We start from the raw sequence: 15,146 nt of genomic DNA, 5'->3' as shown, positions 1-15,146 counted from the left end.
CAGGTTGAGAAGGGCATTTGCATGGCGGCCTAGGGGATGCTGGCCAGGCCCAGTGTGTCAATGCTGAACTATAAGAGCTGGCCTGGGGTGCTGGAACATAGGTGTAGTGGGCAAGGCTTCCACACAGCGAGCAGTGACATCAGTTACATCCTGGGAAGTTTAACAAACAAGTAAACCTGAACAAAGACTTTTTGTGTCAGTGATAATGAGAGCAAGGTTTCTTCCTGTCAAATACTTTTAGGAAGAGGCCAACACTCAAATGAACCTTGAGGAATTTTATTTTGGATTCTATATTTATTTGGGAGAATAACAGGAAAGTGTAGCTTAAAACTGCTCTAAATTTTAAAATAATTTAAAATATACTAATAACCAATTCTTCTGATTATATTTAAAATATACTGGGAGCAGGCGGAAGCAGGGGTGAGGAGCGGCTGCAACGCCGAGCGGAGGAGGCAGGAACGGGAGCGCTAGCAGGAGCAGGGTAGGCACTATGGCTGGGATCACCACCATCGAGGCGGTGAAGCGCAAGATCCAGGTTCTGCAACAGCAGGCTGATGATGCAGAGGAGAGAGCCGAGCGCCTCCAGCGGGAAGTGGAGGGAGAAAGGCGGGCCCGGGAACAGGCTGAGGCTGAGGTGGCCTCCTTGAACCGTAGGATCCAGCTGGTTGAAGAGGAGCTGGATCGTGCTCAGGAGCGCCTGGCCACTGCCCTGCAAAAGCTGGAGGAAGCGGAAAAAGCTGCTGATGAGAGTGAGAGAGGGATGAAGGTGATTGAAAACCGGGCCTTAAAAGATGAAGAAAAGATGGAACTCCAGGAAATCCAACTCAAAGAAGCTAAACATATTGCAGAAGAGGCAGATAGGAAGTATGAAGAGGTGGCTCGTAAGTTAGTGATTATTGAAGGAGACTTGGAACGCACAGAGGAACGAGCTGAGCTGGCAGAGTCCCGTTGCCGAGAGATGGATGAGCAGATCAGACTGATGGACCAGAACCTGAGTGTCTGAGCGCTGCTGAAGAAAAGTATTCTCAAAAAGAAGACAAATATGAAGAAGAGATAAAGATTCTTACTGATAAACTCAAGGAGGCAGAGACCCGTGCTGAGTTTGCTGAGAGATCGGTAGCCAAGCTGGAAAAGACAATTGATGATTTGGAAGATAAACTGAAATGTACCAAAGAGGAGCACCTCTGTACACAAAGGATGCTGGACCAGACTCTGCTTGACCTGAATGAGATGTAGAGCACCCCAGTCCCGCCCTGCTGCCGCTTCTCCCTCTGACCCTGACTCCGCCTGAGGCCAGCCTGCCCGAAGCTGACCTTTAAACTGAGGGCTGATCTTTAACTGGAAGGCTGCTTTCTACTTTCGCCATCCCCCTCCATCCTCTACCCCACCCACCACATCTTTTTCGCCAAACTGTCTCTGCCTCTTCCCAGAGATTCCAACTGGGCTAGAGGCTGAGCACCTTTGGGAACAACATTTAAGGGAATGTGAGCACAATGCAAAATGTCTTTAAAAAGCATGTTGTGATGTACACATTTTGTAATTACCTTTTTGTCGTTGTTGTAGCAACCATTTGTAAAACATTCCAAATACTTCCACAGCTCTGATGCAGCAACCTAATCCCTTTCTCACTTTTGGAAGGTGACTTTGCAGCTTAATGCATATTGCCCTCTCTATAGGGGAGGAAAAAAGGTATGGGCCTGCCTTACTGAGAACCAAACAGAGCCCAGGGAAAGACTCCACTGTGGGAAACCTCATTGCTCTGTACAAAGTACTAGCCAAACCTGAAAGGTGATCCCAGGAGGAGTAAGCCAAAAAAAAAAAAAAGAAAAACCCAACAAAAATATGCTGTTCAGGTTTTCAGCTTTAAGGTATCTTTTGACAATTTTATTTTTTTCATTTGAAGTGACCAAATTAAGATGGTGAGACCTCTGAGACCAAATTTTTGTCCTATCTCTACCCCGTTCCTAACCACTCACAGAATGGATCATGTGCCCCTTACTTTGAGTTGACCACTTAATTGCTCTCCTGCCTCCTTGAAAGAAAGAAAATTATGTTTTGCCACTGAATTAGCCATATGAAACTCATCTCATTACCCTTTTCTGGGTCTGAAGCTGCTATCTCTAAAAGTGCCATCTCATCGTGCTTTGTATCAGTCAGTGCTGGAGAAATCTTGAATAGCTTATGTACAAAACTTTGAAAATTTTTTATTATTTTGAAACTTTGCTTCTTTGGGTTTGGGGCACCCTGGCCATCCCATCTGGCTGTAAGAGCTCTCTACAGTTTGTGGGTTGGCGATGTGCTGATATTTTAAAGTTTTTTTCCCCTGCCCAGTCCCCACTTTTTGATGAAGTTTCTGTGAGGTCTGTTAGGTGTACATCCTGCAGCTTATTGGCTTAAAATGTACTCTCCTTTGGTGTGGTCTCTTTGGGGCCGATTGGGAGAAAGAGAAAACCAGTAGTACAACTGTTTTGATACTGAATATTGACAAGTGTCTTTTTGAAATAAAGAACCAGTCCCTCCAAAAAAAAAAATAAATAAAATAAAATAAAATATACTAACCAGTATATTTAAGATATGAATTAGTATATTTTAAATGATACAACATTTTAAATGTTATATAGTATTCTAGTCTTAGTATATTTAAATTTTTGATATAACGCTTCCAAAAAATCAGTATAGAGAGAGGATAATTCACTGAAGGTGGCAGAGCCTGACCTTGAGAGATCTAGGGTATCTAGAGTAGCTCCACCTTCTTCCAACTTCAGGTCTACCAGTCCCAAAATACAGGGTGGGTCTATCAGGTGGGTCCCCTCACTCCCTCTTGCTATAGTGCCCCTCACCCAGCAGACCACCTTCTGATGACATACTGGCAGGATGGTGTCACCCATCTACATGCCATGGTGTCCACTGCCCACAGGAAGCTCACACATCCCTGTCATACCAATCCATAGGAATACCACCTAACCCCTGCCACCTCCTGTCCCTGCCCACTGTCTCTCCCCAGTTCTCCTGCTCATATAAGTATGGGGGTAGATCAGCTAGTCAGCTACACAAGCAGACTCCAACTCATTCTTGTAGGAATTCCCATTCTCTACAAGTTCACTTGGAATCCAATATATCATCTCTCCCACCCACCCCCTTTCTTCCCTTTGTCTCCTCTATGCTTCCTTAGCATTCTCTTATATAGTTGGTGGGGGGAGGGGGTGACTATAGTTAGAAGGAAGAGCTGGTATATGGTCGGGAATTGAGATTTAATTTGACCCCTGGAGGGACTGTCACACTACAGCTTCCTTTAGAATATGAGGTACTGGCTGTCCATATGTCCTTGGTTTTGTCCCCTAATCCAGAGCAACAGATGAAGTCCCTCTCAGTACCCTAATATATATGTTAATACAAGAAAAATGTTAGGAAAAATAAACACAAAACTAGTGACCATGGCTAAATTCAGTAGGAGAATGGCAAAGGAAACCAGATAAAAGGAAATGTACATATCTACTGTCTGAAACTTTTGGGTGGAGGAGCCAAGATGGCCAACTAGAGACATCACTTGTCAGACCATCCCAGAAGGAAGGTAGGATATTGGATTGAGGAGAAGGGAGAAGAGCCACAACTGGCCGGGCGCGGTGGCTCACGCCTGTAATCCTAGCACTCTGGGAGGCCGAGGTGGGCGGATCATTTGAGCTCAGGAGTTCGAGACCAGCCTGAGCAAGAGCGAGATCTCATCTCTACTACAAATAGAAAGAAATTATATAGACAGCTAAATATATATATAGAAAAAATTAGCCGGGCATGGTGGCACATGCCTGTAGTCCCAGCTACTCGGGAGGCTGAGGCAGGAGGATTGCTTGAGCCCAGGAGTTTGAGGTTGCTGTGAGCTAGGCTGACGCCACAGCACTCATGCTAGTGTGGGCAACAGAGTGAGACTCTGTCTCAAAAAAAAAAAAAAAAAAAAAGAGCCACAACTTAGGTGTGGAACAAGACAAGGGTTCCCTTTGTCACCATTTTATTCAACATAGTGCTAAAAAGTCCCAGCTACAGCTATCAGGCAAGAGAACAAAACAAAGCGTATCCAAATCAGGAAAGAGGAGGTAAAACTATTGCTATTTGCTGATGATATGATCTTATATCTAGAAAATCCTGGAGACTTCACCAAGAGACTCCTGGAATTGATAAATAATTTTAGCAAAGTCTTAGATTACAAAACCAATGTACACAAATCAGTAATATTCCTATACACCAACAATAGACAAGCTGAGGATCAAATCAAAGACTCAGTATGTTTCACAACAAAGAAAATAAAATACCTAGGAATATATTTAACCAAGGAGGTGAAGGATCTCTATAAAGAGAACTATGAATCACTGAGGAAGGAAATTGCAGATGATGTAAACAAATGGAAAAACATATCACACTCATCCATCAGCAGAATCAACATTGTCAAAATGTCCCCTCTATGTGAAGTGATTTACAAATTCAATGCAATCCCCATCAAAATACCAAGTCGTTTTTCACAGTCCTAGTAAATATAATTCTACACTTCATTTGGAACCAGAAAAGAGCCCAAATAGCCAAAGCAACCTTAAGCAAAAGGAGCAAATCTGGAGGCATCATTGTACCCGACATTAAGCTATACTGCAACACTACAGTAACCAAAACAGCATGGTATTGGCACAAAAACAGAGACATAGACCAATGGAACAGAATAGAGAATATCTGGAGATACATATATATATATATATATATATATGGATATAAAACCGTCTGATCTTTGACAAAGCAGACAACAATATACACTGGGGAAAAGAATCCATATTCAATAAAGGTCTGGGAGAATTGGATCACCACATGTAGAAGATTGAAACAGAATCCAAATCTCTCACCACTCATAAAAATTAATTCAAGATAGATAATAGAATTAAACCTAACACATGAAACTAAAAGAATTCTAGAAGAAAATGTTGGAAAAACTCTTTCAGATATCAGCCTAGGGAAAAAAATTTATGAAGAACCCAATAGCAATCACAGCAGCAACAAAAATTAATAAATGGTACTTGAATAAGTTAAAAAGCTTCTGCACAGCCAAGGAAAAAATTAACAGAACAAATAGACAACATACAGAATGGGAGAAAATATTCGCGTGCTATAAATCCAATAAAGGGCCAATAACCAGATCTACAAAGAACTCAAGCAAATCAACAAGAAAAAAATCTAACAACCCCATTAAAAAGTGGGCAGAAGACATGAACAGAAGCTTTTCAAAAGAACACAGACTAATGGCCAATAAATATATTTTAAAAATGCTCAGTGTCACTAATCATCAGGGAAATGCAAATCAAAACCACAATGAGATATCACCTAATCCCAGTGGGAATTATTTTATTGAAAAATACAAAAATAATAGATTCTGGCATGAATGCAGAGAGAAAGGAACACTTATACACTGTTGGTGGGACTGCAAACTAGTGCAACCTTTGTAGAAAACAATATGGAGATTCCTCAAAGAACTAAGAGTAGACCTAACATTCGATCTAGCAGTCCCACTACTGGGTATTTACCTAAAGGAAAAAAAAACTAATTTTATCAAAAGGCACTTGCATTTGAATTTTTATCACAGCACAATTCACAATCGCAAAGACATGGAATCAACCCAAGTGCCAATCAGTTCATGAGTGGATTAACAAAATGTGGTATATGTATACCATGGAGTACTACTCAGCCATAAAAAAATAAATTAATAACTTTTGACACAATCTGGGTGGAACTGGGATCATTCTCCTAAGTAAAGTATAGCAAGAATGTAAAAACAAACACCACATGTACTCACTATTAAATTGGAACTAACCCATCAGCATTCGCGTGCACAGATGGAAGTAAAACTCAGTGGAAATCAAGCAGGTGGGACGGGGGAGGAGGGGATGGTTGAAATCAAACCTAATGGATACAATGTACACTATCTGGGTGATGGGCACACTTATAACTTGGACTCAAGCAATGCAAAAGCAATCCACATAACTAAAACATTTTTACTCCTGCAACATTCTGAAATAAATTTAAAAAAGTATATATATATATATATATATATATATATAAAAATACACATACACACACACACATATAGGGTTGTTAAATTATATAAAACTTTAAAGCACTCTATGGCATGCATTTTTGAGAATTATTCTTTTCCCTCACCTACTTCTTTTATAATTTTATATTAGATCTTGTTTCCATTAAAAACTTACTGTGTTTCTTTTGCACTGTATTTTTCTTAATCACCTTCAGTTATTAATATTTGTCAATAAAGCCAGAATAAAACAAAGAACTGTCTGAATCTTTTCCTGGATTATGTTCATGTATTACTTGTGTAATTTAAAATAAATCAAAACAATTCAAAAGCAATGAAAAATTTAAAAAGTAATCACTAACAGTCTACTACTATACAATAGTGGTGAATATAAAACACAATGGGCTTTGTCACTATAAAACCAATGCATAATATTAAAATGTGGATTGGCCATGTAAGTAAATAAATATATATGTAAATCTCACATAGATTTTTTAAACATTAAAATCTTAATGATTTAATGAACTAGAAATATGAAATAACTATTCATAAAGCTTCCTGAAAAACAAATTCAAAAATTAATCAATATCTATTGGTTGCCTTACGGTGTTGGGTTCCTGATGGCATATTTTCTTTTTTTCTTTTTTTTTTTTCTTATTTTCTTTTATTTCAAAATATTAAGAGAGTACAAATGTTACATGGATATCTTAGTATATTATTAAGTGTAATTAAAAATAAGTATATCACTTTTTTATAATTTTAAAGCTTTCTATAAACCATTTACTATAGCTTGCTAGCTTTTTTCTTTTTCTTCTCTTTCTTCATTTTTTTTTTTTTTTTCAGAAGGAAGCATGCTAAAAATCTTTCTTGGTGAAGTACAATGCTTAAGTCAGGGCTTTCGGTGTGCCCCTCACCAGTATAGTGTTCATTGTATCCAGTAGGTAAGTTTTATTTCACACCTATCCTCCTAGCCTCCTCCCTTCTTGGTTTCCAATGACCTTTACATCTCTTTGTGCCCATGTGTACCCATCCTTTGGCTCCCACTTATTAGTGAGAACATATGGTGTTTGGTTTTCCATTCCAGAGATGCTTCACTTAGAATAATGGTCTCCAGTTCCACCCAAGTTGCTGCAAATAATATTATTTTCTTCCCCTTTATTGCTGAGTAGTACTTCATGGTGTGTATGTGTGTGTGTGTGCGTGTATCACATTTTCTTTATCCACTCATGAATTGATGCACATTTAGGTTGATTCCACATCTTGGCAATTGTGAACTGTGCTGTGGCAAATATTGGAGCACAGGTGTCGTTTTTATAAAATTACTTCTTTTTGTTTGGGTAGATACCCAGCAGTGGGATTGCTGGATCAAATGGTAGGTCTACATTTATTTCTTTGAGGAATCTCCATGCTGTTTTCCATAGAGGTTGTACCAACTTTCAGTCCCACCAACAGTGTATAAGCGTTTTCCTAAAATTTCTACAATGAACATTTACCTCTTTAAAATCGGGGGGAGGGAGAGACTCAGAAAGAAATCTCTCTTATCCCTAACCTCCTTCCTCCCAAAAAAGTATATGTGTATATATGCCAAATGTACATATTTGGTAAAACTAAGTCTTAGTAAATAAAAATATAAAGAGAAGTGTAGAAACTCACAGCCCAGTAAGGAAGTCTAATGATTTATTCACTTCCCAAAGGGCCAAATATATAAAAAAAAAATTCTGTAATAATCTGTTAGTTTGTCATTTATTTTATACTTTAAAAAAAGGGTCAGCTGAATCTTTAATACAGCAGTCTTTCAAGAAGTATCAACACAAAGAAATTTAAAAATTCTTTAGTTAACCAATAAGTATATTACTTTTTTTATAATTTTAGAAATTTCAATAAACCATTTACCATAGCTTACTGGCTTTTTTCTCTTTTTTCTTTTTCTTCTATTTCTATTTTACTTTTCAGAAGGAAACATGCTAAAAATCTTTCTTGGTAAAAAAGAAAATTTTTTTCCTTTGGACTTCAATACTTCTGACATTTAATATAACTCCTTTTTAAACTTCATAATGTATTTTCTTTCAAAAAGAAAAGTACACTAAGCTTGTGAAGCTACCCTTATGTCTAAAATTAACCTGTGAATTAAACTAGCTGAATATATAATTATGGTCTATGTCCATGATAAAAAATCTTCTCCAAGAAGCAAATTAACGCATAATGAAATCAAACTCCAAGAAACTTGCATCATTTGGGCCAGCTCTCTGCTCTAGCCAAGGAAAGCTGGAAGTGGAAGAAAGAGGCAATGATCAAACAGAAGACACAGGACCACTCCTTTGAATAGGAAGGGTGAAGCTTACTCCCAAAAGCAGCCTTAAACAATTCAAGGACAGGAAACCTGCTACTCCAGTCAATCTTTCTATTCTTGCAGCTGATAAAACCCTATCAACTGAAAAAGGAAGTGTAAATTATATATTTCCTGAAACAAAGAAGAAAATCAATGGAAGTAATGTAATAATATGATACAGTTTTAATGGTTTAAACCAATCTTGAGCTATCCTTATAAATTACATGAACAAGAACACACTTTTTTTTACCTGATCAAAAATCAGCAAGTTTTTTCTACTCAAAAATGAAATTAAATACTATGTAACAGATACACTGATGCATTCGTTTTTTTAAACGGTGGGAAACTTTACTATTTTTTCCACATTTGAAAGATTGCTTTTATCGTTCTGGCGTGGACTCAACTTCACTAAAACTGAAGAGTATAAACAGGGCAGTATTAAGCAAAATCTTGGTGAACTGGTGAATATCTCATCCAATCCTACTCAAAGCCTGTTAAAGGGGAGTTGGGATTTTAGTCAGCTAAAAATTTGTCACACAAAATAGTAGGCAGCGTTCCCTGGGATCTGCGGTCCCTGGACACTTATGCGAGTGAGCAACGTGCCCCCAATCACAGCGGGAAGGCTCGCAGATCTGACACGTTCAGCGACAAAGCAAGGGCTCTAATTAGCGAAGGGTTCCGGTCTGACAGTAAAGGGCTTAACCTTTCTTGGGAAATAATGAGCCAGACAATGTTTGAAGCCTCCGTGTAAGTTTTAGAGAAGAATGGGGGATGTTGAGAATTGCCTTCCATGTGCTAAACTGACAGACACAGGTGACCGGACGATGAACTGCACACTTGGCAAAGAACGAGAAAACACTTGGTCTATGCTAGCTAGCATCCTCCAGAGCAGCATTCCTCCTGTGTCCCTGAATGAAGATGAAGCAGCTTGAGAGGTCACATTATTTGGTTGAGTTGTTTTAAGGAAAATAGAAGACTTTGTAGAGGAGATGTATTTTCTGAAAACTTTTCATAGATACCAACTTTTATGTTAAGGCAACATCTGGGAACTTCACTGAGGATCAGAGACAAACCTCACTTTAAAGATAAATGATCATTAGAAACATTCAGTGATTAGAATTACCTAGTATGACGTCCAAGACAAGGGCCCCAAAACTAAGTAAATAAGAACACATCCTTCCTGTCTTCCAATGTAAAAATTTACAAGTGGTCCCAAAAGTTGTTTGCACACATGATTTTTTATTTTTAACTGCACAAACTCTAAAGAGTAAGAAAAGAAATGTACCCTGACTTTTTATTAAACACAATTGAATCCTGGACAAAATAATCATTTTTTATTGTTCCCCAAAACAATATTCATTCTTCAATAGATAAAGTAGGTAACTATTAAATTAATCATTCATTTTTCCTACTTCACCCACTCAACTTATTTGTTATACTTAAAATAGCTAAGTCCTGTAGGATATTTATAGATAAACTTATATATTTATAAAAATATCATACGTACTATATTAAAAAAATTAATGTTTTACACATTCCAGAAATGCTGAGTTGTCTTCCAGTATTTTTTAGAAGATATAAAAACTCTTGACTCAGTAATAAAATTTGCTAAAATATGCATTTTAAAATTATAAACCCCAAGTAAATAAAGTTTGCTTTCAGACCAATAATAGTCTGAAAGCATAAGAATTGGATTTAGAAATTTTAAATGAAGAGCAGTGAAAAACAAATATCTAGTATAGGTAATTACTGTACTACCTTTATAAAAGCTGAAAAACACTGAATTCTGAGATACATCTGTTCCCAAAGGTTTCAGCTTTAAGGAAGTGAGGGATTGAGAATATGTACATTTGTTTTCCCAATCAGGACACTGAGAATCAGATTTTTTATTTCCTCTAATAGAAATATTTCAAAATAGCAAACATGCATAAACTCTGGAGAAAGAGAAAGAAATACGAGACTTGCATAAAACTGTGCCTGTTTCATTTTCCTTCCCCTGTTGCAACAGGCACCAATTTTCTCTTGGGGCAGAATAGTAAAGGCTCTGCTGTACCATGACTCCAGGAAAAACAAAGGCACTTTACCCACCCCATCTCTTAATCAGATGAAGGGTGAGTTGTGCCCTGGTGAATGTTCAAAAGTGCCCTGAGCCTTCCAGCAGAAATGAATGTTCAAAGATCATATGGAACACAGGTTCAAGTTAACCAGTACGTTGGGCAAAAACTTGGTGATTTAAAAAGACAAGATAATGGATGCAAGCTACATTATTTGGAGGAAAGTCACTAAATTTGAAAATCAATTGCTTATAGGGAGTAAATATAAACATTGAAGAGCATCACAAAGTTTTAATTTCTTATGATTATAAAACTGGTTGTTATAGCTTTATATTTTGTTTGCCGACAGTCTTCCAAAGTAAATTTTATACCAGGAAAATATAAAGTGCACCTGTTTGTGACCAAAGGAGGCAATAGTACTTATTACCTTCCAACAGATTATATTGTTTTCTTATGTATTATACCATATATTATATTAAAGTTATTAATTATACATTAAAATAACCATGTTATATTAATATAATGTTATGTTATTTGTCTTCCCTGTTAGACTGTAAGCTCCATTCTGGCAGAGATTTCATTTGTTGTTCACCAAGCATGTAGTCAATGAATTCCACAAATAATTGTGAAATGAATGACTAGAACTGAAATGTAAAAATTAAAAGAAAGTAATTCCATTGAAAATATTTTACAGTAAAACCAAATGAGATATTATTTTTTTAAGTAATCTCCAGGAAGAGTTAACCTGTTCTCATTTTTTTAAAGGGCACACATAACCAGGTCCCTCAGCATTATCCTCAGCAGGAGAAAGCCATCTCCATGGTGGGAAAGTCTCGCCACATGGTCTTTTCTCCCTGAAGACCTAGTTCACCATTCTCTGGGTAGCTATCCCATACCTGGCCCTGTTACTTTCCATCTGAACTGATTCTACCATAAAATTTATACTGCTACTTATTCAACGGAATAAACATGGATTAAACGTTTAGCCTCAAGGTCCTGGAAATGGATTTGAATAAAGCTTGGAGCCAAAAAATTAGACATGGATTGAGACTATAACGATTCCTATGTTCTCTCTGCTTACCCAAGAATTGAATTTTGAGGTAACACTAAAAAGCACAAATGCAGTTTTAGGCTTCATCACAATTTGATCCTTAAATATTATTTAAAATATAAGCTTATTGAAATCGAAGTATAGTTCAAAATGTTTGGTAAGCTGTCATAACAAATGAGTGTGTTACACTGTGGAAGCAATTTAGGATGGTGATAAATTTTGTGAAAGGTCAAACTGAACCCTTTCTATCTAATTACAACCCCTGTTCATCTGAAAATATACTGGCTACAACTCCCACCATCTCTCTCATTCTCACTATACAAGAAAGTATTGTCTTGAAAACATCACTGAACTTCTTACCAAATCCTTTTCTCAATTGTGCTTTGACTGGCATTTCATAATGTCTACTCTCCTAGATGGCTCTCTACAATCCTAGATATTTTCCTGTTTTTATAAACAGTTCTGAGACATTTCACACCACTCCTCAACTGAAGTCATCCTATGGGGCTGATTTTCCCTCATGTTCTTTTTCTATTTCCATGGTCAATTCACACATTCTTATAATTTCACCTACTAAAAAGTATGCTTTCTTTGTTGTGGGTTTTTTTTTTTTTATTTTAAAGATGGCATAAAAAAGTATGCTTTCTTGTAACAGGTATCATGTTGATGCTCAGTGAGTGTTTGTTGAATGAATAATTCCCATGCTGGCCTATCATCAAGCCTATCATGCTTGTTACATGGTATTGTGAGATGCTGATTAAAATATGCCAGTTGGCAAAGTTAACAAATATAAAATCTTTCAATTAACAGAGTATTAAAACTGACAGAAACAGCTAAACCAAACAAGAAACAATATAGCATATTCCCAGATGAAGGAACAGGCTTCTCATCACAAGTCCTCATGAAAACAAATCCACCAGAGGAGAGAGGCCCAGCTTTTCTATCTTCGTCACTCACACAGAGCCTTGCCTGATTCTTGCACTTCAGGCTAGTGGCTGGTGTAAAACAACCCCAGCACATTCCTGAATATTCACTGTGAGACTAGAAGAAACAAGACATAATATTCCCCAAGAGTCTGCTTATACACCTGATCTAGATCCATTTCTGGGGGCCTCCAGTACCATTTATCCCTAGAACGTCTTTGAGTCCTGCCAGTGCCTCAAAATTAACAGGTTCAAATACATCTTCCTATTTGAAACAAGGTGTTTTCCTAAAATCTCCTTTTTCTCATCACAAAGGATTTTACTTTATTATTTATTTATTTATTTATTAGCACTTATTTTATTTATTTATTTATTTTTAATTTCAGAGTATTACAGGGGAAGAAATTCTTTGGTTACATAAATTGCCTTGGCACTACCTGAGTCAGAGCTACAAGCATGCCCGTCCCTCAGATAGCACACACCATATCCATTAGGTGTGAATTTACCCATCCCCCTCTTCCCCTCCTGCCTGCCTGACACTCTATGAATGTTATTTCCCATATGTGGACATTAGTGTTGATTGATTAGTACCAATTTAATGGTGAATATATGTGGTGTTTGTTTTCCCATTCTTGTAATACTTCACTTAGAAGCATGGGCTACAGCTCCATCTAGGATAATACAATAGGTAGTTCACCAATTTTTATGGCTGAGTAGTACTCCATGGTATACATATACAACATTTTATTAATCCACTCATGTATTGATGAGCTCTTAGGTTGTTTCCACATCTTTGCAATTGTGAATTGTGCTGCTATAAACATTTGGGTGCAGATGTCTTTTCTATAGAATGTCTTTTTTTCCTTTGGGTAGATACTCAGTAGTGGAATAGCTGGATCAAATGGTAGTTCTACTTTTAGTTCTCTGAGGAATCTCCATATTACTTTCCATAGAGGTTGAACTAGTTTGCAGTCCCACCAGCAGTGTATGAGTGTTCCTCTCTCTCCACATCCATGCCAACATTTGGTCTTCTGGGGCTTTTTGAAAAAAGCCATTCTCACTAAAGTTAAGTGATATCTCATTGTGGTTTTGATTTGCATTTCCCTGATGATTAGGGATGTTGAGCATTTTTTCATATGTTTGTTGGCCGTAAGTCTATCTTCTTTTGAAAAGTTTCTGTTCATGTCCTTTGCCCACTTTTTACTGGGATTGATTTTTTCTTGCTGATTTTCCTGAGTTCTATCTAGATTTTAGTTATCAGCTCTTCGTCACAAAGGGAGCATAGATATTGACCAGCAAACCACCACTATAACAGGGTATGGCAAATCCCGAAATGTTGAACATTATTGTTTCATTATCACATCAGTTTCCACTTTTCAAGCCAACTCTTTAAACATAATGTTAAATGAATTTCTTCACTTTGGTTGTATTGGTTTTCTATTGCTGCATAATAACAAACTTAGAGGCTTAAAACAACAGCTATTAATATTTATTATCTTACAGTTGTGTAGATCACAAGCCTAGCATGGCTGAACTGGGTCCTCTGCTCAGGGTGTCCCAAAGCTAAAATCAAAGTGTTGTCTGGGCTTCATTCTCATCTGAAGCTCAGGGCCACTTCCAAGCTCAATGAGTTTTGTTGGAATTCAGTTTCCTGTGGTTGTAGGTAGGAAGGACTGAGGTCCTGTTTTCCTTGCTGGCTGACAACTGGGGGCCACTCTCAGCCACTAGAGGCCACTCTCACGTCCATGCTCCATGTCTCCATTCCATCTCAAAACCACAAATGGAGAACCTCTCTTGAACTGAATCCCTCCCACGTTTCAAATCTGTCTGACTTTTGTCTCTAATTACTAGACATAGATTGAAAGGGGCTCATATAATTAAGTCAGACTTACTCAGATAATCTCCCTATTTTAAGGTTAACTGTTTGGGATCTTAATTCATCTGCAAAATCCCTCACAGCAGTACCTAGATTAGAGCTTTACAGAATAACTGGGTGAAAGTGTGCATGTACACTAGTTGCCAGAAATCCTGGGGATATCCTCAAATTCTGCCTACTACATTAGTATATTCTGATTTTGCTTTTAAGAAGGATAGGATGAGAGTTGGCTGAAGGGGATGGAGAAGGCCTTCATTTTCATAATAAATACATCTGTTTTGTGGAACTACTACAATAAAAGAAGTCTGTGGCACAAGGTGAATAGTCTAAATTTTAAAACAGCCTGAAAAATACAAATAGAAAACTAGAACCAAAGAGGACAAACTGGGTTTTCTGGTTCTTGTTTTAGTTGGCTTTTGGGGTTGTTTTGTTTTTCCAGCAAGGCAAGTGACAAATCTAGAAGCTTAAGTCAAATGGTTTCAAGGGGGAAAGAAACTTTATCTTTCAGAAAAGAGAATTAAATTATAACTAAATTTAGAGCATAAGTCGCACTTTCTATGCTTTCTTAGAAAATAAAGAAGAAAAGCCAAAGAAATCTTCCCTAAATATACAAATCAAATATTAGTTTATGGAAGTTCTAATTATCTTGGATTTTTGCTGGTTAAAAGCATGTCTTATTAAATGTCTTAGCTATACAATATATTTTTAAAAAGAGAGAGAGAGAGAATGAGCAGTATGACCCACTTCTAGTCTCTTAAGAAAGAAGGCTGTTCTTAACATTTCTGTCTGTGTTAAGGGATATAAAAGTGAAGCATTGCCCTCTAGAGGAAAAAGGACTTTCTAGAGCAGGCA

General features: G+C 37.3%; 1 pseudogene; it reads left to right on the top strand.

Moving 5' to 3' along the window:
- The first annotated feature begins 414 nt into the window (after positions 1-414).
- On the top strand, positions 415-2,449 carry LOC138398394 (tropomyosin alpha-3 chain pseudogene; annotated as a pseudogene).
- Positions 2,450-15,146: the final 12,697 nt, after the last annotated feature.

The sequence above is a fragment of the Eulemur rufifrons genome, chromosome 17 (assembly GCF_041146395.1).
Source record: "Eulemur rufifrons isolate Redbay chromosome 17, OSU_ERuf_1, whole genome shotgun sequence".
Classification (NCBI taxonomy): domain Eukaryota; kingdom Metazoa; phylum Chordata; class Mammalia; order Primates; family Lemuridae; genus Eulemur; species Eulemur rufifrons.
Note: the sequence above shows the minus strand (reverse complement) of the source record. Positions and strands in the feature narration are given on the sequence as shown.